Raw genomic sequence first — 25,603 nt, forward strand, 5'->3', positions numbered from 1 at the left:
TGTAAAATAGAATATAAATTTATATATAATTGAAATTTACAATTACAAAGGTATAAATATTAGACAACAATATACATTATAAATAGAAATGGGAATATAAGTATGAAAAATGATAAAAATAAAGTCTATTTAAATATTGTTTAAAAGAAAGGTTGTGGGTTTTTCTCAGCTTTGTTGGGGGTAGAGGCAGGAGATTTATTTTAAATAATAGAAGTGTTACAGAAGTAAAAATCTAAACCAGAAATATATAATCAATCTATAAAGATATATAAATGAACGGAAGTAATAGCAATAGATGTAATATAGAATATGAATTTATTTAGAAATAGAAGTGTATACATGAATAGAGATCAATATTCATTTTACATCTGAATATGAATATGAAAGAATATTTTGAAAAAAAAATTTAAAACTATTTCAATATTTTTTTAAAGATATTGTCAGGTGGTTTTGGGGGTTTTTTTGGGTTTTGTTTTTTTGTTGTTGTTGTTTTTGTTTTTTAATCCTGTTGGGTTACAGGCAGAGGACTTGTTTTTTCGGGGTTGTTTTTTGGCATTTATTTCGGAGGAGTTTTTGGCGGGGCTCGCCCCCGTTCTTTTTTGCCGCCTTCCCTGCCCGCTGCCCCCGGCTGGGGTGGGCGGCAGTGCTGCCACCCTGTGGGCAGAGCGCGGTACTGCAGCGGCGCAGCGGCAGGCAGCCGCCGGGCCGCCATGTTGGGAGTGGCGTGCCGCGGGTGTCGCGGACTCGCTTGACCTTCTCGATATGGCGGCGAAAAGCGCGGGCAAATCGAAGGCCCCCGGTCCGTTTAACCGAACTGCCTGTACGGAAACCCGACGCCACGGCGGCGCCGGTGGGATTTTCTGCGGCGTTTCGAGTGCCGCGGACGCGGGCTGTGCGGTCAGCGGCGCGGCGGGCGGGCGTATTTGGGCGGGTTTCCGACAGGCATCTGCGAAAACGCCTATCTCTGCTGCGGGTTCTGTCGCGGCCGCCATGTTGAGAGTGGCGGGTCGCCGATGTCGCGGACTCGCTTGACCTTCTCAATGTGGCGGCGAAAAGGGCGGGCGTATCGAAGGCCTCGTCCCCGGTTAGTCTGCCGCCTTGTGGACAGAGAGTGGTATTGCAGAGCCCGCGTCAGCGCCCTGCCCCTCTCCAGCCGGTGGAACAGACTGCAAAAAGGCCGGTAAGATGATATATATCTATGCAGAGACATATAAACATAGATTGTAAATATAGAAACATGAAATTGTAGTTTAAAATAAATTGTGGAATGTTTGGATTTTATTAGGTTATTGGCTGGGGTTATCTTAAAATAATATAAATATAAAGAAGATAAAAATAGCAATCCAACTATTCAAATATATATTATGCATACCGATACCTAGAAACATTTAATATAAATAATAATAAGTAATAAAACTACCCAATATAAAAATAATTTTTTATTGTTATAATAAAAGGTCTTCTCTATAATATATATAATATCTATAAATAGAAAAAAAATTACAGAAGTAGTAGTTGTGAATATAGTTATGAATAATCAAATTATTTTAAAATCTTTAATATGGTGTAAATAAAGGGGGTCTTTGGTTTTTATTTGGTTAGAGGAAGGTAGTCTATTTTTATTAAGAGAAGTAATCTAGGAATGTATATCTAAATATAGAAATATATGAAATATGTAAAAATATATATAAATAGAACTAAATTAGAAATTTAATTTTAAATATAAATATAAGAAAGTAATCGAAGAGATGTAATATAGACTATAAATAACATTATAGGGCAATAAAAATTGTAAATTTAAATGTCACTATAAATATGAAAAATATAAATATAAAAATATATCAATATAATTTAAAAGAAAGGGCTTTTTTTGTTTCCATTTGGTTAGGGGCAGGGTTTTTACTTTAAATAATATGATTATAGGTAGTATTGTTCTATATTTTGAAATATAGAAATATGTAATCAATATATTAATATAGATATAGAAACACAATATATACATAAATATAAATAATGGGAAGAGATGTAGTATAGAACACAAATAGCACCGTACATTAATATACATTTAAATGTAAATGTGGGTATAAATCTGAAAACCATAATCTAAAAGGCAAACTTAAATACACTTAAAAATAAACGGGTTGTTCTCGGCTTTTATTTGGGTAGAGGCAGGGTTGTTTTTTTAAATAATAGAAGTGCTACAGAAGTAAAAATCTTAAACAGAGATATGCAATGGATATACAAGCATATGTAGAAACATATTAAAAATATATATAAGTAATACGAGTGGATGTAATACGGAATATAAATTTATAAATAAATAGAAAATATAAATCTATAAATAAATGTTATCCATAAATATACATTTTAAACTAAAATATAAATATAGAAACATATCTATTTCAATATTGTTTACAAGAAGGAGTTGTGGGGTTTTTTTGGTACTTATTCGGCTAGAGGCAGGATTTTATTTTAAAGACTATGAATATAGATATTATTGTTTTCTATTTCTAAATCTATACAAATATATAAACAAGATTTTAAAACATAGATCGAAATAGAAATATATAACTATATAAATAATAGGAAGACAGGTAATATAGAACACAAATAACACTATATATTATTAAAAATTAGAAATGTAAATGTGAGTATTAAGATGAAAAATATAATTTAAAAAAAAACTTTAAATACTGTTGAAAAGAAAGGGGTTCCTTTTGTTTTTTTTTTTTTGGGTAGAGGCAGGGGCTTCATTTGAAATAATATAATGTTTACAGAAGCAAAAAATCTTAACCAGAAATATATAATCAATAGATAAAAATATGTATAAAAACATAGAAATACATCTAAGGAATAGGAATAGATAAAATATAGAGTTTAAATTAATATCTAAATACAAATTAGAAAAATAAATTTATAAATCAACATAATACATCAATATACATGATAAATATAATTGTGAATACAAATATGAAACAATATTTGGAAAAAAAATGTAAAATATTAAAATATTTTTTTAAAGAAATTGTTGGTGGTTCAGTTGTATGTTTTTTTTTTTGGTTTTTTTTTTTTTTTTTTAAGCCTGTTGGGTTAGAGGCAGGGGTGGGGTTTTTTTGGGGGGTTGTTTTTTGGCGTTTATTCCGGAGGAGTTTTTGGCGGGGCTCCGCCCTGTTCTTTTTCGCCGCCTTCCCTGCCCGCAGCCCCGAGGCGCGCGGCGGCCCCCGGCTGGGGTGTGCGGCAGTGCTGCCGCCCTGTGGGCAGAGCGCGGTACTGCAGCGGCGCAGCGGCAGGCAGCCGCCAGGCCGCCATGTTGGGAGTGGCATGCCGCGGGTGTCGCGGACTCGCTTGACCTTCTCGATATGGCGGCGAAAAAGCGCGGGCAAGTCGAAGGCCCCCGGTCCGTCTAACCGAATTGCCTGTACAAAATCCCGACGCCATGGCGGTCCCGGCGGGATTTTCTGCGGCGTTTCGAGTGCCCCGGACGCGGGCTGTGCGGTCAGCGGCGCGGCGGGCGGGCGTATTTGGGCGGGTCTCTGACAGGCAGCAGGGTAAACGCCTATCTCTGCCGGGGTCCTTTCGCAGCCGTCGGCTTGGGGACGGCGTGTCGCGGACGCGCTTGACCTTCTCGAGATGGGGGGCGGAAATGGCAGTCTCCGGTAAGTCTGCTGCCTTGGGGACAGGCAGCGGTACCGCAGGCAGCCCCCCGCCCCGAGCCAGCGCCCTGCCCCTCGCCGCTGGGTGCCGGGGAAGGCGGAGGGGCGGCGGGAGCGAGCGGCGGGCGGGTCGGTGTCTGTGAGGGGAGGGGTGACGGGCATTCCGGAGCGCAAAGGGACGCCGCGGCTGAGAAGAATGGCGGGGCGGGGCCGGTTTCGGCGGGCGGCGGAGGCGCGGTGGCAGCGCTCCGCGGGCCGGGGGCTGCGGGCGGGGGCGGGCGGGCGAGCGGCGTCGGAACAGGGCTGCGCCCCCCCGAGCCCCGTGCGCGCCCCGCTCCGGGCGGTGGAAGCGACCGCGTGCCCGAAAATCCCGCCGGGGCGGCGCAGGAGGCGGAGCGGGGTCCCGGCGCTGCCCGCCCTTTGTGCCGCCCCGCCAGCTTGGGAAGGTGAGGCGAGTCGCCCGTCCCGTCCCGCCGCCTCCCTGTGCCGGTGAACTTGTGTCTGGCTTGGCAGGTCCGTGCTGGTTGCCGTGTCCTCGGTGGGCAGAGGGCTCTGGCCTTGGCCGGATGGGCTGGTGAGTACTGGATCAGTGGGGATGTGCTTTTATGTGTTTAGTGACCTTTACAGATTTATTCCCCAGGTTTTTTGAGTTCCTAGAATGATGGAATCATTCAGGTTGGAAGGGTCTCAACAGATCACCTCGTTCCAAGGCTGCTGCCGTGGGCAGGGACGTCTTTGCCTAGGCCAGCTTGCTCAGAGCCTCATCCCAGAGCACCAATGGACACTGAGAGGCGTGGGGCAGGCACAGCATCTCCGAGCAGCCTGTGCCAGCCAGGTGCCAGAGGAGGAAGAAAGCCTTTCCCACCCGGAGCAGAGGCCGCCGCAGCTCCGTGTAGCCTTGTGTCACCGAGTGTGTGAGACGGAAAGGCCCTTGCCACGGAGGGATAGCAGCACGGAGAGATCTTTTTCGGGTAAAGCAGAGCAATGGAACGTCACAGTAGCCTTCAGTTCTTCCAGCAGGTTTGGGAAGGGACTTGAAGGAGGGGAGCGGAGCTGGCCGGGCGCCTGCCAGCTCTGCAGGCAGTGGGACGGAGAAGCTGCACTGATCTGTCTTCTTGCCTGAGTCTTTAGAAATGAGGCACTTTTCTGCAGCTCCTTTTCAAGCGTTACACGAAAGTTCCCCCTAGAAGTCCGAAGGGAGCTGTTTTCTTAGCAGAAGGAAGTCAGGAAGAGGCAAGGCAGGCAAAGACATCAGATAAGCCTGGGTCAAAAACTTGGCTAACCTATTTCTCCCCCTTCCTCCCAACAGCCGGTTTTGGAGCGCTCTGCAGAGATCTGCGCGGGAGGAAAAGCAGAGCCGGTCACTGAGAAGTGACGGGTGAGCTGCGGTGAGGACTGCTGCTCCCCCTGCCTTGGTGTGGGACCTCCTGAGCTCCCCTTCCCGTGGTGGCGGCGTTTCTCCTCTCATCCAGCCAAGCCAGACACCTCCGAGGTCACGAGCGGGGAAGGTTTAAGTTCCGAGATCTCCCCGGTAAGAAGCGACAGGACCAGAGGAAATGGCCTCAAGCTGCAGCAGGGAAGGCTCAGGTTGGATTCGAGGAACAATTCCTTCACTGACAGGGTGGTCAGGCACGGGAGCAGGCTGGGCGGGGAAGCCCCCATCCCCGGAGACATTTAAAGGATGTCAAGATGTGGTGTTTAGGGACCTGATTTGGGAAGGGCTCGGCAGTGCCGGGGCAGCAGCTGGGCTGATGACCTCAGAGGGCTTTTCGAACCCGAAGGATCCTATGGTTCTGGAAAGCCTTGACTGCCCTGGCTCTACCACAGCCTCTGGATGCTGACAGAGTGAGGCTGGTCATAGGCCTTGGAGGTCCCTGTCCCCCAGGGAGGGGACAAGGCAGTGTCACCTGCAGGGAGGGTCTCCTCCTCAGAGAGCAGTCAGTGGCTCCATCCCTGCCCGGGGCTCTGTGTGCAGCCTCAGGGTGGACACCTGCCCTCAGGTTTCCCTCCGGGCATCCGGGAAGAGAACCGGGTCCATCCATGTGACAGCTCCAGGGCTTGCAGGCTTTGGGACTTTGCAGGTGTGTGCCTCGTGACAAGGTGGCAGGGACGTGGCACTGCCTGGCAACGCTCCCGGCCTCGGATCCTTGCTGCTTTCTTCCTTATCCCATAGGGATTTACCAGCAATCCTGTGTCTTTTCTTTAAAACCGTCCTTGGGATAGCTCAAAGAGAGGGTAATTGGTCATTTCAAAGCCTACGTGTTTTACCCGTTGGCACTCAAGAGAAAAGACAGAAAGCTGCTTTGCATCCTTCTGCCTGGGAGTCACTGTGACACGGGGAGGTGAGGAGGGGGCTGGCCCGGGTCAGTCTCTGCTGAGCCTCAGCCCTGGCTGCTCCTGCTTCCAGGGTGAACCCAAAAGCTGTCATGATCAAAAGAGCGGGCAGCCCCTCTGTCCTGAGTCACAGGGGCCATTTCTTCCTAAGTGACTCAGGATGGGAAATCATTCTTGGAGCTTCAAAAGAAAGAAAGAAAGAAAGAAAAAAGCCGTACGTACGTTTATAAGTGTGTCTATATACACATACATTTCCTTCAATGAAGAAGAAAATCTCAGACATATCATGTCACGTCTGGCTTCCTAGAGAAGACCCTTAACTCTGGGCTTCTGAAAGCAAATGCCTGTGCATTTCTAGGACCATTTCCCTTCTTTTTGTGCCTCCCACAGTAATCCTCTCCCCTTCCCCATGGCAAGAGGAGTTTGGTGATTTTGCTGCCCTGCTCTCTCCGGGGTGTCGCAGGCTGTGTGGCAGGGAGTGAAGCCTTTGTCGCTGCTCATCAGACCTTTTCCTACAGAATTCTAGCAGCAGGGATAAAATTAGATTAGACTTGTGTTACTGAGCTGTCAGGTGGAGCAGGTAACATTAGGAAAGCGTTGTTTCTGAGCTGCTGTTCAGTAGAACGTGTTTCCCCTTTCCAGCACAATGCCCCCACCCAGGAAGGGATTTTTTGTGGGTCAGCCAGATGTGCTCCTGCCTCCCACTGAGGCTCTGAGATGGAGCTGAGTTTGCATTCCAGTGCATTGGAACAGAGGGTCATCAGAAGTTTTCTCAGCTGCCTAAGGCACAGCCCCGTGGAATCGAGTGAGCCTGAGCTCCTGTGTGCTTGCTGTGAGCCTTGAGATGAGTGTGCACCATTGCAGGCTTGCAATTTCTTGAAGCGCACTAAGGGAACCAGCTCTGGGTTGGGAGGGAGGGAGGGAGGGAGGGAGGGAGGGAAATGCTCTGTATAACACGTGCCAGTTGGTCTGTGAAACTCATCCTGGCAGGACAGCATGAAGACTGGAAGTGTGAGAAGACACGGAGTGACACGGAGAATCTGACAGGAGCATCCAAAGGACAAGTGCACGAGTTTTGCTTTTTGCTTGGATTCAAACTCGGAAGTTGTAAGGAATTTTGGAAGGAGATGGGATGTTTCAGAAGAAGAGGAAGGAGGAGAAGTTGTTGTTACAGCCCTGGCAACATCTTTTGTTCTAGCTAATAGAAGAAAAAATAAAAAAGAAAAAAAGTGTGGTTTTTTTTTTCCTTCAATAATATATTCATTGGTGGTGTATGCTGTGTTATTTTCTATTTTGGTCTTATGAACTCTGTGCAATTTGTTTTTTGAGTCAAGCTGACTTTATGGATGGCTTGGTTTGTATTTGAGGTAGGATTAATTTCAGGAGGTTTCTGTAATAGACTTCTGGTACGTATTACTGGGATTTTGGTGTTGTTGATTGCGTGTGTAAACGTAGAGATTTGGTAGGGCTAGCTCGGGTGCTGGAGTTTTGGGTGGTAATTGATTAGATGGCTTTTGTTAGATGCAGTTTTTAATTTTTGAAAGGGTTTTTTTTACTGTAGCGGTTTTAGGGTGGTTTTTAAGAAATTACTGTATTGTTTTATGTTGTTTCTAGTCGGTGTATGATAAGGGCCATGGTGTGCTTCTTGAACGTGATGGTTTTAGTGTTCCCAAGTTCTGATTTATTTGTGTTGGACGAGTTTTTTTGGTTTTATTTTTGGGGACAGGGGCATTTCTATGTTGGGTTTTTATAGGCAATATTTTTTTAATTTGGGTAGTGATATTTTTTAGTATTTTAATAGTTTAGATTTTTAATTTTTATGCTTTTAATTATTTTTTTAAAATTTCTGAGAACTTTTATAGATGATTGGTTATTACTTGTGAGTTAGCATAAAGGTAGAGCTTTGGGGGCTTTTTGTAGTAATGTTTAGAGTCAGTAGTGCAGTTTTGAATTGACTGAGTTGGTTTGGTTTTTGGGGTTTTTTTTTTTGTTGTTGTTGTTTTTGGGTGGGGTTTTTTTTGGGTTTTTTTTTTGGTTTTTTTTTTTTTGTTGTTGTTGTTTGGGGGTTTTTTGGGTGTTTGTTTTTATTGGCAGTTATTTCATTTTCAGTGTGTATTTTGATTTTTTTCTGTTTTTGAGATACTGGTTTAGGAGGAAGTTTAGGATTAGGATGTGTAGAGGTTTTGGGCCAGTTCTAGTGGGGGTTTTAAATTTCATTTCTAGTTGGGGCTCTTTGAGTTTTTAGCAGGGTTAAATGCTGTGGGATCTCTGTTCTGCTAGCAATAGAAACGGGTTTTGTTTGGATACGCTGCGACGGGATGAGCGCGCGCTGCGCACCGGTGCTGACCGAGGGGCAGCGTTTCTGTGGTCCTGATTTGCTAGGTAAGTGATCTTGTATGGTTTGATCCATAGTTTAAAATAAAAACAACTATAAACTTAAAAATAAATATAATAGGATAGTGGTGAACATAAATATAGAAAACAAATAGATACATATATAAACCTATAGTGTAATGTATTATTGTAACATTGTAATCGATGAAAATTTTAGTCTATGATATAAATACAGGAATATATAAAAATCGATTGTAAAGATAAAATGTTGCAATGTAGTTAAAATAAATTGGGGGGTTTTTGGTTTTTATTGTGCTATAGGTTTGGGTTTTCATAGATAATATAAAAATGTCAATTCACACTTACAATATGTATACCAATACTTATAAATACTTGATATAAATAAATATTAGTAAAGAAATATCTAATAGAAAAATGATCCATCTATTATATTAATAGGTAATCTCATATATATAATATCGATAAGTATAATAAATAACAATTTTAAATAGAATGATGAGAAATAAAATAATTTTTAAAGTTTAAATATGATTTAAATCAAGGGGTGTCTTTGGTTTTTATTGGGTGTGAGGCAGGGTTTTTATTTCAAATAATATAAGTATTATAGAAATGTATATCTAAAGATAGAAACAGAAAATATCTAAAGATATATAACTGTAACTAAAGTATACATGTAAATATAAATAAATGTAAGTAATATGAAGAGATGTAATATAGATTAGAAATAACATTAAATGGCAATATAAATTATAAATATCATTGTGAGTATAAATATGAAAAAATTTTTAAAAAAATTTAAATACAGTTGAAAACAAAGGAATTCTATTTGGCTTTTTCTGGGGTAGATGCAGGGGGGTTATTCTAAATAACATCAGTGTTACAGAATGTATAAATAAATCTAAGCAGTGGAATACATGTAAAATAGAATATAAATTTTTATATAATTGAAATTTATAATTACAAAGGTATAAATATCAGACAACAATATTCATTATAAATAGAAATGGGAATATAAATATGAAAATTATAGAAATAAAGTCTATTTAAATATTGTTTAAAAGAAAGGTTGTGGGTTTTTCTCAGCTTTGTTGGGGGTTGAGGCAGGAGATTTATTTTAAATAATAGAAGTGTTACAGAAGTAAAAATCTAAACCAGAAATATATAATCAATCTATAAAGATATATAAATGAACGGAAGTAATAGCAATAGATGTAATATAGAATATGAATTTATTTAGAAATAGAAGTGTATACATGGATAGAGATCAATATTCATTTTACATCTGAATATGAATATGAAAGAATATTTTGAAAAAAAAATTTAAAACTATTTCAATATTTTTTTAAAGATATTGTCAGGTGGTTTTGGGGGTTTTTTTGGGTTTTGTTTTTTTGTTGTTGTTGTTGTTGTTTTTTAATCCTGTTGGGTTAGAGGCAGAGGACTTGTTTTTTCGGGGTTGTTTTTTGGCATTTATTTCGGAGGAGTTTTTGGCGGGGCTCGCCCCCGTTCTTTTTCGCCGCCTTCCCTGGCCGCTGCCCACGGCTGGGGTGTGCGGCAGTGCTGCCACCCTGTGGGCAGAGCGCGGTACTGCAGCGGCGCAGCGGCAGGCAGCCGCCGGGCCGCCATGTTGGGAGTGGCATGCCGCGGGTGTCGCGGACTCGCTTGACCTTCTCGATATGGCGGCGAAAAGGGCGGGCAAATGGGAGGCCCCCGGTCCGTCTAACCGAACTGCCTGTACGGAAACCCGACGCCACGGCGGCGCCGGCGGGATTTTCCGCGGCGTTTCGAGTGCCCCGGACGCGGGCTGTGCGGTCAGCGGCGCGGCGGGCGGGCGTATTTGGGCGGGTTTCCGACAGGCGTCTGCAAAACGCCTATCTCTGCTGCGGGTCCTGTCGCGGCCGCCATGTTGGGAATGGCATGCTGCGGGTGTCCCGGACTCTCTTGACCTTCTCGATATGGCGGCGAAAAGCGCGGTCAAATTTAAGCCCTCTGTGTGTGTCTAACCTAAGTGCCTGATCAAAACCCCGACGGCGGCGCGGCTCGGACGAAATTTTCTGTGGCCTTTCAAGTGCCTCGGACGCGGGCTGTGTGGTCAGCGGCGCGGCAGGCTGGCGTTGTTCGCCGGAATTGTGACAGGCATCTGCAAAAACGCCTCTCTCTGCCGGGGTCCTCTCACTGCCGCCATATAGAGTGTGGCATGTCGCCTGTGTCGCGGGCTCTTTTGACCTTTTCAAGATGGCGGCGAAAACCGCGGGCAAGTTGAAGCCCTCTGGGTCCGACTAACTAGATTGCCTGATGAAAACCCCAACGCCGGCGCGGCTCGGGCGAAATTTTCTGTGGCCTTTCAAGTGCTCCGCACGCGGGCTGTGTGGTCAGGCGTACGGCGGGCGGGCGTATTTGGGCGTGTCTCTTGATAGGCATCTGGGAAAACGCCTCTCTTTTCCGGGGTCGTCTCGCGGCCGCTTTCCCGCGCTTAGGGAGCCGAGCCGAAACGCTGTCGCGGTGATGGCATTCCGGTTCGCCTGCATCGGGCAACGTCGCGGGAAATTGTTTCTAGGGCGCCGTGTTGATGTCGGCATTTTGATCAGGCATCTGGCAAGACGACTACGCCTCGGGGTCTTTCCGGAGGGGCTGGGGGCGTGGCTGGCGCGGGGCGCTGTGTCGACGCGATGACGTCATTGGGTAGTGCTATGCCTGCAGTGCGCCGGGGCAGACGTCAGGGGGCGCTGTGCCTGCAGTGCGCCGGGGCAGATGGCAGGGGGCGCTGTGCGGGCTGGCAGGAGATGGGTCCGGGGCGGGACGTAGGGGCGGCGGTGGCAGCAGCGAGGTTTTTGTCACGGGTGGGCTTGATGGTGACCTGTATCTGTGGGAATGGATTGCCTGTTTATGTAATTGTGTAATCGTGATGCAATTGCCTCTTTTTTGTGCCATTATTTGACTGGGAATGTAGATGGGAGTGCTGATGATGGGGTTAATGGATATTGCTCTTTGTTGCCGACAGCTGGAGTAGTAATTGGGGCCCTATAAAGTATATATGAAAAGGAATAAAAGCTATATGTCTGGTGCAGCAGTAGAAAAGTTCATGTTCCAAGGGAGTAAATAGTTTTCTTTAAATCATTCGAGTTTGGGGCTTTTTAAAATCCCAGGTAGCCTGAAAATTTGTACTGCTGTTTTTTTATTCTAAAGTTTGAAAGGAAAATAAAATTAGAAATACAGGGGAAAGAGAGAGAAAGAAAAAGAAATAGAGAGAGAGTGAGAGAAATAGAGAGAGAGAGTGTGAGAAAAATAGAGAGAGAGAAAGAGAGAGTGTGAGAAAAATAGAGAGAGAAAGAGAGAGTGTGAGAAAAATAGAGAGAGAGAGAAAGAGAGAGTGTGAGAAAAATAGAGAGAGAGAAAGAGAGAGTGTGAGAAAAATAGAGAGAGAGAGAAAGAGAGAGTGTGAGAAAAATAGAGAGAGAGACAGAAAGAGAGAGTGTGAGAAAAATAGAGAGAGTGAGAAAGAGAGAGTGAGAAAAATAGAGAGACAGAAAGAGAGAGTGTGAGAAAAAGAGAGAGACAGAAAGAGAGAGTGAGAAAAATAGAGAGACAGAAAGAGAGAGTGTGACAAAAATAGAGAGACAGAAAGAGAGAGTGTGAGAAAAATAGAGAGAGAGACAGAGAGAGTGTGAGAAAAATAGAGAGACGGAAAGAGAGAGTATGAGAAAAATAGAGAGAGAGAGACAGAGAGAGTGTGAGAAAAATAGAGAGAGAGACAGAGAGAGTGTGAGAAAAATAGAGAGAGAGACAGAGAGAGTATGAGAAAAATAGAGAGAGAGAGACAGAGAGAGTATGAGAAAAATAGAGAGAGAGACAGAGAGTGTGAGAAAAATAGAGAGAGAGAGACAGAGAGAGTGTGAGAAAAATAGAGAGACAGAAAGAGAGAGTGTGAGAAAAATAGAGAGACAGAAAGAGAGAGTGTGAGAAAAATAGAGAGAGAGACAGAAAGAGAGAGTGTGAGAAAAATAGAGAGAGAGAGAGAAAGAAAAGGAAGAAGTAGTCTGCAATAAACAATTCCGCGTGGGCCTGGATGCTGATCCCTGCTGCTGCTCAGTGAGAGCATCTGACAGGTCAGATTTCAAACTGCTTTATTTAACAGGAAACTGGTTTGTTCCTTCTTGGGAGTGGGATCGTTGCCCTTTGCATGGGCAAAGCCACTCCAGATGTTCCAGCTGGGAACAGAGTTAGGGAACTCTTTTCAAACGTAGTCCTGGAGGTACTGAGCAGCTTGGCTTGGTAATACTGTGGGGAAACAGAAGAATATCCGTCCTGATTTTTCTCTCTTCCACAGCTGCTTCTGTGTTCCTGACTTCCATTTGTACTGGGGACACGGGGCTTGGAGCACAGGAGCCGGATATGTCGCCTCCCCGTGTCAGGTGGGTGCAGGTTGCGAATTACAGGGTGACTTGGAAACTCGGAAACAAAGGGAAGAAACAGGTATGTCTTTTGGCAAAAAAAAACAAAAAAAGCCTACATCGGGGCAATAATTCAGGGGACTGAGATCATGGTGAGCCCTGAAAGCCTCCTGAGCTGTTCTCATACAGACCTACCTTGTTTGGTCACAAAAATCAGTATTTCATTACTTTGTGCAAACTCGGGGGGAAGATTTTATTCAACATCTCTCAGAGGGACATTAAAGCTCCACTTTCCCTTTTCTTGAACAGCTTGAGAGTGTACTACTCATATAATATTTATTTCAGGCATTTTTATCTTTTTGGAGAGCAAGACAGACTGTGCATGTCTGTGCCTTTAGTATCCACCCTCTCTCTAATACAGGGCGGGAAAAAAATCTTGGAGAGCTTCCTACAATGGGGTGAAGTGAGAAGAAGGAGGAGACAGAGGAAGACTGGACTCAGCAATCAGGACGGTCTTCTTGGGTTTCAAAAGCTTGAACGGCACCTGAAAACATTTCCATCAGACCTGGTTCATTTTTATTACCCTTTTTTAATTAAAAACCAAACAAACAAATAGAACCCTGATCCATCGCTGCTGCTGTTGCAAGGTGCAACACAAACCCATCTTCCCTCTGCCTGGTACAGGTGAGAAATGGACCTAAACCCCAAAGGATTTTCTGCTCAGTGATTATAGGTGAGTTTGATTGGGAACTGTCTGAGAAATCTGATACATTGTTCTTCAGTGTGGCCGTGAGAGTAGTTTAGTGTGCCAGTCCAGATCTGCAAACAAGCGGTGCCAGCCGAAGTGATAAAAAACCAGAACTGCCCATTGCTTGTGGTATGTATGGAATTTGGGGGGAGGGGGGTGTGTGTTTAAATAAAATCGAGACTCAAATGAAGGAATTGCTTGTACACGTACATATTCTTCTCCTACAGGAGCCCTCAGCTCTGTCCCGAAAGTTAGTTAAACTGACATTTCTTTAAAAACCCTCAAGCCTTTTGGACGTTGCAGTTTGTGTCACGTTAGAATTCCTAGGGACTGCTGCCGTCAGGAAATGTGTGAGCCGAGTCCAGCCGGGCTGGGCCGAACCGAGCCGAGCTCTGCCGAATGTGGCCGAGTGTAGCCGATAATGGCCGAGGGTAGCCCGAAGCGCCGAGTGTCGGCGACGAGCCGAACCTGGCCGAGATTTCCCGAAGCAGGCGGGTTCAGACCAAAAGCCGAACGGAGCCGAGTGGCACCGAACAGAAGCGAACGTCGCCGCCTTCAGCCGCATCGAACGAGCTCAGCCGAACAAAGCCGAGGTTGGCCGAGCCGAAGAGAACCAAAGCGGATCTTACGAGCTCGGCGGGGCCGAACCGAGCTCCGCCGAACCCAGCCTCCTGCTTTCATGGGCATGAATTAGCGCGAGTGCGGTCACAGCCTAAAGATCTCCTGCCCAAGCCCGCGCTGCCGGTCGTGTCCGTGCGATGGCCGGGCCCGCGGGACGCGGCAGTGGGAGAACCCCGCGCTGTGCGAGTTGAACGTGAGGCGGTGCCGCTTTCCCGCCCTCAGGGAGCCGAGCCGAACCGAGCCGCGCCGAACACACAGAGCGGCGGCGAGTCGGCCGAAGGGAGCCGAGCCGCGCCGAAGAGCCGAATGCAGCCGACAGTAGCCGAGTGTAGCCGATAATGGCGTGGACGAACGGAGCCGAGTGTCACCGAACCGAGCCGAGCTCCGCCCAGCGCACCGTCCCGGGCAGGCCGGGGTGGAGCCGGGGCTGTGTGAGGCTTCCCCGCCTGTCCCTCTGTCTCTCCCTCTTTCCTCCTCCCCGTATTCGCCTTCTCTCGCTCCCTTTCCCTCGTTTCCCTCTCCCCTCACAAACCCGGCTCCTTCCTGTCCTCTCCCTACCCCGCTACTCCCTTCTGTTCCCCCTCTCCCCCTCCTCTGTCCACCCTCCCTCTACCCCCCTCGCGAGCTTTGCCTTCCCCTCCCGCTTCCCTCCAGAGCCCGACCTCCCCGCCTGCCCTTTCTCATCCCCTGCTATCGCCCCTCTCTCCCCGTCCCCCCTTTCCTTCGTTCTCCCGCAGCCGCGGGGCTCGGGGTGCCGGAGAATAAAGCCCCGAGGGCGGGAGCCCGGCGCCCCTCGGCCTCTGCAGGAGTCCCCGCACGGGGCCGGAGGCTCTCGGCGGATCCCCCCGTGCCGGTCAGACACCCCGCCCGACGCCGCCGGACCCGCGGCTTTCCCGACATCACGCTGAGAGAGGCCCCCGCTCTGTGCCGTGCCGTGCCGTGCGGTCGCCGCCGTCTGTGCCACGGCCTCTCTCTGCCCCTGGGCCGTGACAGCGCGGCTGGGGAGGAACCTCAACCCTTCTGGGGGCTGCCCCCCTTTCTTGTTGCAGCAGAATTCCTTTCTGGGGGGGATGTACGTGTGGAAGGGGCTTGAAGGAAGCGCTCCGCTGCCGTCCAGGGCAGTTGGACTCGTTCTGTGCCTTCTTTGGGGGTGAGGAAAAGGGGGTGAAGACTCGGGGCTCTGATGCCATTTGGGGCACCCCAAGGTCCCAAGGAGAGCGAGCCGCACTGCGGTGGGTGGCGAACGAGGGGGTCATGCTGGGTGCCGCCCCCCAGAGGGACCCAAAGCTGCCCCCAAATTCACAGGGAGGGGTGGGTGTAGAATGCTAAAACCTGTCAAGTTATTCGTTTTTATAGGTATTGGTAAAGAATAGGAACTCGTCTCTCAATTAACTTGGGAAGAAACCCTCTCTCTCTCCACTCTCTATCCAGCAATGTAGGAAACTCTGACAAGAGATGGGTAGTAGTTTTGGAAACAGGGCCGTAACGTTTTTATCTAGGAATGGACCGAGCTGTACCCTGAAACCATAAGAACAGCTGCAGGGGCTGAAGGGAATAGAAAGGGCTCTCGGGCACCTTTTGCCTCCGTTCTCTCGCGGTCCCCAAACCGTGTGGCAGTCCCGGAAGAGGCGCTTGTCATCCAGAGTGCCAAACCCAGGACCTGTAAAATCCTAGCTGTGCCTTGTGTTTCATGTGGTTTTACTTCATATTTATGTCATCACGTGTTTTAATTGTGGAACCAGACGGACTAAGAAAAGCCAACACGCGTAGCGGATTTCTGTTTGCTGTGTGTCTGTGAGAAGCGGGCTGTGTGCCGGACGGGGAGAGGCGCTTTTGGAGGGCGGCACCAGCGCCAGGTGTGAGTGTGAGGATGAGGAGGGCTCGGAGCAGCCTCAGGTGGGAGCTGTGAGGATGATGAGGGCTCGGAGCAGCCTCAGGTGTGAGCTGTGAGGATGATGAGGGGCCGGCCCGTGCCGGGGGCTGTTTTAGGGGGAGGGTTTGCCTCAGCTCCCTTTTGTGTGGAGCTGCTGAGTCGAGGGGTTTATGGGGCTCCCGGGGCTGTCTCATGGAAGGACGGTGAGAGCTTCTCGCAGGGTCTGGGGGGACACCAGGATCCGCACGTGGATGCTGGAGCGTTGCCTAAAGGAGGTGCCGAGGGACGAATGTTTGTGCCGGGAAGCAGCATCCGAACAGGTGAGCCCGTGTGGATATGGAGCGGGGACTTTTGTCCTTTCCCTTTTCAATTTCATCTTTCCAATCCCTCCCCGCTCCCTTCAGGAAAGGAAAATGGCGCTTATGAGGAGAAAAGAAATGAAGGAGAGGGAAGCAACTACTCTTCTATTATTGTCTGTGTTTGAGCTGGGGAGGGATCCCCCTTCAGTTGTGGTTTTAAGGGTGTTGATTGAAGGCAAACCTGGCTTTTCCAGGCTGTTAGGGGTACCACAGGGGTGACAGGGAATCCCTGCGTTCTATTTTAAGGGGAATGGGGAAGATATTGTTGTCGTATTATGGGATTGATTTGAAGGTTGTCACCCCATTTTCATCATTCTAAGGTTTAAATGGAGGGGGCAGCCCTGTTCCTCCTTTTAAAGGGTTTGTATTGAGGTCACAATCCTCCTTTCCCCGTCATTTGAAGGATTTCATTTGAGTGACACCGCTTCTTTTCTGCTATTATCGGGGATGAAATTGAAGGGGAGAACACGTTTATTTGCCCTTGGTGAAGTGAGCTGAGCCCCGCCTGCGGGTCAGTTTCGGGGTCCAATTGCAGGAAGCTGCAGCTGTCGCAGCGTTCGCAGGGTTGAAGTGGGGCCGTGCCGCCGCATTTGAGGGCGCTTCTTCTGCCCGTGGCCCGGCCCGGAACGTCGCCGCTCGGGAGCCCTGCCGGCAGCGGCCGGGCGCTTGCCGAGGCGGCCGGGGAATTTGGCGCGGCCGGGCTGCCGCGGGAGCGCCAGAGCCGCGCCGGTGCGGGCCGTGCGGAGCCGAGGGGAGCTCGGCCGGGCCGGCGGGCGGGAGAGGCGGCACGGGCGCTGCTCTGGCCCGGCCGGTGCCGGCCGCTCTGCCCGCTGCGGGCGCGGGGCTCGGGCGCCGCCGGGGCGCGCAGGGCCCGGTGCCGGCCCCGGCGGGCAGGGGGGAGCGGGCGGGGGTCTCCGGGGCGGCGGCGCCCCTGCGTGCCGGAGGAGCCGCCGGAGGAGCCGCTTTCCTGCCGGGAGCCGCGCTCCGTCCGGTGCCGGGAGCGCGGGCTTCGATTGCTGAAAGGTCTTTGGTGTCGTGGGTTTGAGGTGGGTTTTAGCGATCTGTTGTATCGTTTGGTTCTGTTTGCAGTTGGCGTGTGCCGAGGGATACGGTGTTCTTCCTGACCGTGATGGTTCTCGCTTCAGGAGGTGATGATAAGGGTTTGTTTTTTATGGAGTTTTGTTGTCGGGTTTATTTTTTTTTTGTTTGTTTTAGTTCTCTTTTTTTTTGTGCTGAGGTACGGAATGGTTTTAAAGGTGTACAGGGGGTTTTATGGCTCGTAGCGTGAAGCAGAGATTTTACCTTCTGTTGCGGTGGCTTTTATTAGCGTGAGTGTGCAGTGTTTCTTTTGGTGGGTTTGAGGTGGCGTCGTGTAGTTAATAGGTGAGGGGTTTTTTAAAAGTATTTATCATAGTGCTTTCGTTTATCATCTTACAGGGCTTTTACTTATTTGGTCTGTTTGATTGGAGTGTACGGTTTATAGTTTCGGATCTTTTGGGAGATATTGTTTATGGTTACGTTTCTCTTTAGGCTTTGTCTTTATTTCTAGGCGGCATTTTTCTTTTGATAAATTGAGGCACTGTGGGTTTATTCAGTTAGGAATAATTTTTTTTGTTGCAATTTTGAGTTGATTTAGTTTTAGGGATTTTGTTTGTTTGCTTTGTTTTGTTGTTTAGGTTTTTTTTGTTTGTTTGTGGTGGTGAGCCGTTGTTTATTATTTTTATTTTTAGTAACATAGGTATTTATATGGCGGGTCTTTTTAGGCAGTTTTTTAATTTGGGTAGTTTTTTTTTCTTTAGTGGTGTCGGTTTTTATATATTGTTAATTACTTCGGGTTTTAAAGTTATTTTTATAGAGTTTTGGTTATTCTTTGTGTCAATGTAGAGGTAGAGTTTTGTTTTTCTTTTTTAGTAAAGTTCTGGGTCACTGGTACGGTTTTGTGTTTAGCGAGTTGGTTTGATTTTTTTATAGTAGTTTTTGTGGTTTGCTGTGTGTGTTTCTACAGGGTTTTCTTTTCTATTCGTTCTATTTTTTAATGTGATAAGAGTTGTAAGTGAGAAGAGCATGGTCTGGCGATTTTTTTGGAGGCAGTTAGTTGGCTGGTGGAGGTATCTTGATGTTTTGGACGATATTGGTGGGAATTCGATGCTGTTTGTATGTAATTTTATTTAGGAATTGGAGTTTAAATGTAAAATTAGAACTATAACGATAAATAAACAAAACAATTAGATGTATAGAAATGGGAATAAAAAATGAAAATTTTAAATATCGACCGGATATGTAAAAATGAAACTTGTAGCAAAAATAGTCCTATGCATTAGAATAAGTTAGAATGTTGTTTACTATTTAGTATTTAATATGTTAATAGAAATATATAAAAATAGATTACAGATATAAACAAAAGCTCCAATAAAAATATAAATCTAGAAATGTGTTATAAATATATGCGAACGTATATTTAAAAAAATAATAGTAGATTGAAAAAATGAAAATCTGTACAATATGTAATACAAGTAATACTGTATAAATCTTATTAGAATATTTTATAGGAAATCTATAGATAAAGATATGAATACAGTACGTCAATATGTTATCATATAAGATATAACAAACTACAAACAGAAATATGAAAAATATTAATATAAAAATATTTTTAAGTAGTTTATATAATGGGTTTTAAATAATTATTATTTGGCAATAGGCAGGGTTTTGATTACAAAAATTTAAAAACAGATAGTATAAAGTTGGAAGTTTAAGTATAGAAATATAAATACAGAAAGTTTTACATAAAAATTAACAATATAAAAAAGTTGTAGCCATAGATAGGATACATATTATTAATGTTAATTTAAAGTTATTTTTGGCATTTTATCTATATTATATGTAATTTTAAATATTGGACATCCGTAGTCCCTATAAATACAAATGTGAATATAATAATAAAAAGTATGAATATAAAAATATTTCAATATAGTTTAAAAGAAGGCTTTTTTTGATATTTTGTGGGATAGAGATGGGCTTTTGTTTTAAATAATACAATTACTACTGGACTAGAAATCTAAATGTAGAAATATACAATCAATATATCAAGATATTTATAAAAACACAAAAAATAAATGAATACAAACAATAGGAATAGACGTAATATATAAATTACATAACACATCGATGTCCGTTATAAAGATGCTTTTGAATATAAATATGAATAATATAAATATTAAATGTATTTAAATATGGTTTTGAATAAAGCGGGCTTGTTTGGTCCTTGTTGGGTTAGAGGCAGGTTTTTGGCATTTATTTCGGAGGAGTTTTTGGCGGAGCTGGCTCCTGTTCCTTTTTTGCCGCCTTCGCTGCCCGCAGCCCCGAGGCGAAGACACGCACACGCACCCCGGTAAGTCTGCCGCTTTGTGCGCAGAGAGCGGTACTGGAGCCCCCCGAGTTGAGCCGATGATAGCCGAGTTGAGCCGAAAATAACCGAGTTTAGCCGAAGAGCCGATGATAGCCGAGTGTGTCCGCTATTAGCCGATTTCACACCAAGAGCCGAATATGACCGAGTTTAGACGGACCATGCCGAGCTCAGCCGAAGAGCCGAAACAAGCCGAATTTAGCCCAGTTTAATTGAACAGGAACGAACGTCGCCGCCTTCGGACGACTCGTACGAGCTCAGCCGAACCAAGGTGAGACCAGCCGAACCTTGCGACCTCGACCGAACCCGAGGCGAAGTTTCCGGGCCTGGCTGAAGCGAAGCGAGCTCAGCCGAACCAAGCCGCCTGCTCTCGTGCCGCTAATTAGCGTGAGTGCGGTCACTGCCCAATTAGCTCCTGCCCAACCCCGCGCTGCCGTCCGCGTCCCTGCGAAGGCCGAGCCCGCGGGACGCGGCAGTGGGAGAGCCCCGAGCCGTGCGAGTTGAACGTGAGGGGCGGCGCTTTCCCGCCCTCAGGGAGCCGAGCCGCCCTCAGGGAGCCGAGCCGCCCTCAGGGAGCCGAGCCGCCCTCAGGGAGCCGAGCCGCCCTCAGGGAGCCGCGCCGAACACACAGAGCGGCTCCGAGTTGGCTCGAACCGCGCCCAGCGGCGCCCAAGAGGCGAATCCAGCTGAATACAGCCTTCAATAGCCGAGGTTAGCAAAAAATAGCAAAAAAATTTTGCCGGACGGTGTCGCCGAACCGAGCTCCGCCCAGCGCACCATCCCGGGCAGGCCGGGGCGGGCTCGGGGTGGAGCCGGGGCTGTGTGGGGCTTCCCCGCCTGTCCCTCTCTCTACCCCTCCTTCCCTCCTCTCTTCCTGGCCTTCTCTCGCTCCCTTTCCCCCATTTCCCTCTCCCCCCACAAACCCGGCTCCTTCCTGCCCTGTCCCTGTCCCGGTACTCCCTTCTGTTCCCCCTCTCTCCTTCCTCTGTCCACTGTTCTCCTTCCCCCCCCTCACGGGAGAGGCGCTGTTGGAGGGCGGCACCAGTCCCAGGTGTGAGCTGTGAGGATGATGAGGGGCCGGCCCGTGCCGGGGGCTGTTTTAGGGGGAGGGTTTGCCTCAGCTCCCTTTTGTGTGGAGCTGCTGAGTCGAGGGGTTTATGGGGGCTCCCGGGGCTGTCTCATGGAAGGACGGTGAGAGCTTCTCGCAGGGTCTGGGGGAACACCAGGATCCGCACTTGGATGCTGGAGCGTTGCCTAAAGGAGGTGCCGAGGGACGAATGTTTGTGGCGGGAAGCAGCATCCGAACGGGTGAGCCCGTGTGGATTTGGAGCGGGGACTTTTGTCCTTTCCCTTTTCAATTTCATCTTGCCAATCCCTCCCCGATGCCCCCAGGAAATAAAAATGGATCTTTTGAGGGGAAAAGAAATGAAGGAGAGGGAAGCAGCTACTCATCTGTTATTGTCTGTGTTTGAGCTGGGGAGGGGGATCCCCCTTCAGTTGTGGTTTTAAGGGTGTTGCTTGAAGGCAAACCTGGCTTATCCAGGCTATAAGGGGTACCACAGGGTTTAGTGTGCTGTTTGTCTGTGGGATTTTTGGTTGGTGTTTTTTTTGTTTGGTGGTTGTTTTGGTTTTTTTTTTTTTTTTTTTGTCTATTGATGCATTTGGTTTTTCTTTATTCGTTTTATTTTTGGGAACATGGGTATTTATATGGTGGGTGTCTTCAGTGGTTGGGATTTTTATACCTTGTGAATTACTTCTGTTTAATACATTATTTTTATAGAGTATTGGTTATTCTTTGAGTTAGTGCAGAGGTCGAGTTTTGATGTTTTTTTAGCAATGTTCAGGGCCAGTGGTATGTTTTCGAGTTTAGTAGGTTGGTTTGATTGTTTTTTTTAGTAGTTTTTATGGTTTGCTGTGTGTGTTTCTCTAGGGTTTTCTTTCATTTTCGTTCTACTTTTCTGATGTGGTAGAAGTTGTTAATGAAAAGAATCTTGTGTGGGTTCTTTTTGCAGGCATCTGGTTGGCTGCTGGAGGTATTTTGATTTTTTTGGACGATATTGGTGGGGGAATTTGAAGCTGTTCGTTTTGTCATTTTATTTAGGAATTGGATTTTAAATGTAGAATTATAACTCTATTTAAACAAAACAAATATATGTTTAGAAGTAGGAACAGAAAACTCATGTTTTAAGTATAGACTGAATATAGAGGAATAAAACATAAGTAGTATTATAAATTACAATATATATGATATTATCTATGTCAGCTCTTAATGATTTTTATAATATATAATATATATTATGTATAATTTATAATATATATTGCAATAAGTTACTATATTGTTTAATATTGAATATGTTATATGTTTATAAAAGTAAATATGAATATAGATTATAACTATTTTTAAAACCCATCCAAAATATAAATCTGAAAATGTATTACAAATATATGCATCCATTTATAAAGATATAAAGCATTCATAAGTATTAAATAATAAAAATCGATACAATCCATAATACTAGTGATACTGCATATATCCTATCATAGGAAAAATATATTAAGAATATATGTTTATAGGACATCGGTATGGTATCATATAATAGATTAAAAATATTAAATATAAATATATTTTAAAAACAGTTTAAAACAAAATGGTTTTTTGTTTTTTATTTGGCAATAGGCAGGGTTTATATCAAAGAAATTATGAATACAAATAATATAAAGGTAGAAATTTAGGTATGGAAATAGATGATAAATACCTACATAGATATAAAAATTGAAAATATAAGAAAAAATGAGTTGCAGCAGCAAATATGATACATAAAAATAGTAATGTTTTTTGAATGTTATGTTTCTTACATATTTATAATATATTGCATCAATAAAAACTACATATCAATATGGTGGATTTGTTAAGCTATTTTCTTTATTTGACTAGTTATGCTCTTATTTTTTAGTGCTTTAGATGTTGCTTTTATTGTCAATTTGTCTGGAGTTTTAAGTTAATTTTATAGAGCATTGGTTTCTCTGAGTTCAAGTAGTAGTGTTTTGGTGATTTTTTTTAGTACCATTCAGGGTCTGTTGTACGGTTTGGAGTTCAGTTCAGTTGTTTTTGTGATTTGCTGTGTGGGTTTTTATAGGGTTGTTTTATATTTCTGTTCCATTTTTGTGCTGTGATAAGAAATCTTAGTTAGAAGGGCGTAGTGAGGGTTTTTTCCTGGTAGTTGGTTGCATGGTGGAGTTTTTCCAGTTTGTGTTATTTGTTTAGGGTTTTTTTATTAGTTAGAGATCAGTTTTTTCATTAGAGATTCAAGTTGTTATTTTGGGGTATTTTGATACTATTTTCAAGGTTTGAGGGTGAAACAAATTATCGATATGGGTGTGCTGTATGATGAGAGTAATTTATTTGTTTTATGTGGAATTGATGGCAGAGCAGAGGAGGCTTTTGTATCGAATATGTGTTTTAGTTACAGTACTTGGGAGGGTGGGAGGAGTTGTGTTTTAGTGTTTGTTTTTGAGGTGCTTTGGAGTTTTCTTGTCGGCTCTGTTTTGTTGTTGGCTGGTGGAGCTATTCTGACTTTCTTATGATATTGGTGGGAATTTGATGCTGTTTCTTTTGTCATTTTATTTTGGGGAATTTGGTGTTTTCATTAGGCTTAGGATTTTGCTTTATTCGATGGTAATTTTTTTTTAAGGAGAATGGGAATGAGTTTTGAAAATATTTTGTTATTCAGAAGGGTTTTTTTTAGTTCAATTTGGATGAATTTATGGTAGATGGTAGGATTGTGTTTTTATTTTTGGGGTAGTTGGTTATAGGTGTATTGTATGGTTTTTAAGTGAAGGTAAATTGAGGTTTGCATTTGGTTGTTAGAGGAAGGGAGAAAAGGGTATTGGTAATGTTAATAGTGGCGTGTTATTTTGTTGCTGTGGATTTTAGGTTGTACTGGAGTTGTAATAAGTTGTTACAGTAGTGTTGAATGGTGGAGTTATTTAAGGTATGATAGTATATAGTAAATTTTGTTAATTTCTATTTCTATTAGATTTGTGTATAGGTTGAATGGGGTTGTGGAAGGCTGAGTGGGCTTTATTGATTCCTTTTTGGTGTTTTAGTTAATGGAGTATTTTTTGGATGGGAGTTACACTATTTTGAGTTGTTTGGTGTTGCTGGAGGTGTATTGTTGTGAGATGGCAATGGGTACTTAGGTTTTCTTTTAAAGACATTTTATTGTAGCTGGTCCTAGATAGCGGAGGTGAGGTGTTTAATTGTTTTATGTTCTTTGGCTTGATAGAAGTTATTTTAAATGTTTATTGGAGTTTTTTTGGTTTTTAAAATATTTGGTTTGGGGGAAGTTCATGTATAGAATTTATGAATTTTTGTATCAGAGTAGACCTATAAATTCTTCCTTTTAGTGAGTTTTTTTAGCTTTTATTCCAGTTAAGTTTTGTGTTAATTGTGTTCAGTTAGGAATAGAAATAGGTTCTGTCTTCTATGTTGCGATGAGGGTAGCAGGGACTGCGTAAGGGTGTAAATGTTAACTAGGGTTGTTATTGTCGGTGGTTTGAATGTGTTAGGTTAATTAATTTATATAGCTCACAAGACATGCTTTTTTTGTTATGATTTGGTTAGAGGTGCAACTTTTTTAGCTTTAAGGGTGTTTTGACAGAGATTTCAGAATTTTTCTTAAGGAGATTGGGCATGGGGTCTTTCTAATTGTGTTCACGAGTTTAGTTGGGGTAAAGGGAGTTGACTATTTTTGGTGGAATATTTGGGTTTTGTTCTTTTTTTAAATGTATGTCTGTGTTCTTGATTGTAGCTGACCAAGGGACCTCAGCGGGGGGACTGCGGGAAATTCCCGGCGGGCGAGGCGGCCTTCCTTCGCACCAGGCGTGGATTGTCATCTCCGGACGTCCAAGAGATAAGTCGAGGGCTATGTAACCCAGAGGGGATGAAAGCGAGGTGCTGGGAGGGCCTTTGGAGCGGCCGGTTTGGGGGCGGGCATGTGGGAGAGGTGGGCCCGGTGCTGAGGTGCTCAGGGCAGAGCAGTCCCGGTGCTGCATGTCACTTGTGTCACTTGTCTCTCGTGCCTTCTGTGTCTATTGTCCCTTGTGTCTCTTTTGCCTTAACCCTTTGAGGGGCTGATCAGAAACCCCAGTGTCCATCTTTGCAAGTGAGATCTCTGTGTTCCTCGGCCCAGTGCTGATTCCTTCCAAGCCTATGCCCAGGAGCTTGGGCAGGCATTGGCATAGGATCTCTCTTCAGACCCATCCAGTCAGACGTCTTTTCAGGTCTTGTTTGGAGCTGTTCAGGACAGCTGTGCATCGCAGTGATCCATTCTAGCTGATTGGGACTTGCGCAGATTCCAGGCTAGCTAGAGGATTCTGATGGTAGGATCCTCGGGCACCCTTCTTTGTCGTGCTTGCCCTAAGTCCTTCAGGTAGCGTCTTGTTCCTCCAGGGTTCTCTGAACCTCGTGGGCTCACCCTCACTCTCACCTAGGTCATCTCATCCCCCCTTCTCTCGGTCCTCGCTGGCATCCTTCTCGCCAAGAGCTTTCTCTCCCCTCTGCGTCCCCTCGTTTGTCTTGTTCTGTGTCACTGGTGTCTGGGTGTTTGGCCCCAAGCTGCTCTGCCCTGCTGCCCAGCCTGCTGTAGGCATATTAGGACCAGTCCTGAAGATTGGTAATGCAGGGTGTAGCTGGACTCGAGATGGGATTTGCAGATTGGCACAAGATGTCTGGAGCTCTTAAGTTATCCTGCAGCGCTCTGCCTTTTGTCCTCCCGTTCCTTCAGGTGCTGCCAGATGAAATCCATGGCAGAGCGTCCCGTGCCTGGTGTTCGCCTCTCTGGAGCAGGTGAGGCACCGTTTG

At 45.4% G+C, this 25,603-nt stretch overlaps 1 long non-coding RNA gene across 1 annotated transcript; it reads left to right on the plus strand.

Moving 5' to 3' along the window:
• Positions 1 to 3,623: 3,623 nt before the first annotated feature.
• On the plus strand, positions 3,624 to 6,880 carry LOC311154807. The gene is made up of 3 exons (XR_014616223.1): positions 3,624 to 3,656; positions 4,167 to 4,624; positions 4,963 to 6,880. It is a non-coding gene; the product is annotated as an uncharacterized lncRNA (long non-coding RNA).
• The last annotated feature ends 18,723 nt before the right edge of the window (positions 6,881 to 25,603 follow it).

Source organism: Fringilla coelebs (assembly GCF_963513975.1).
Source record: "Fringilla coelebs genome assembly, chromosome: 6".
In the NCBI taxonomy this organism is placed as follows: Eukaryota; Metazoa; Chordata; class Aves; order Passeriformes; family Fringillidae; genus Fringilla; species Fringilla coelebs.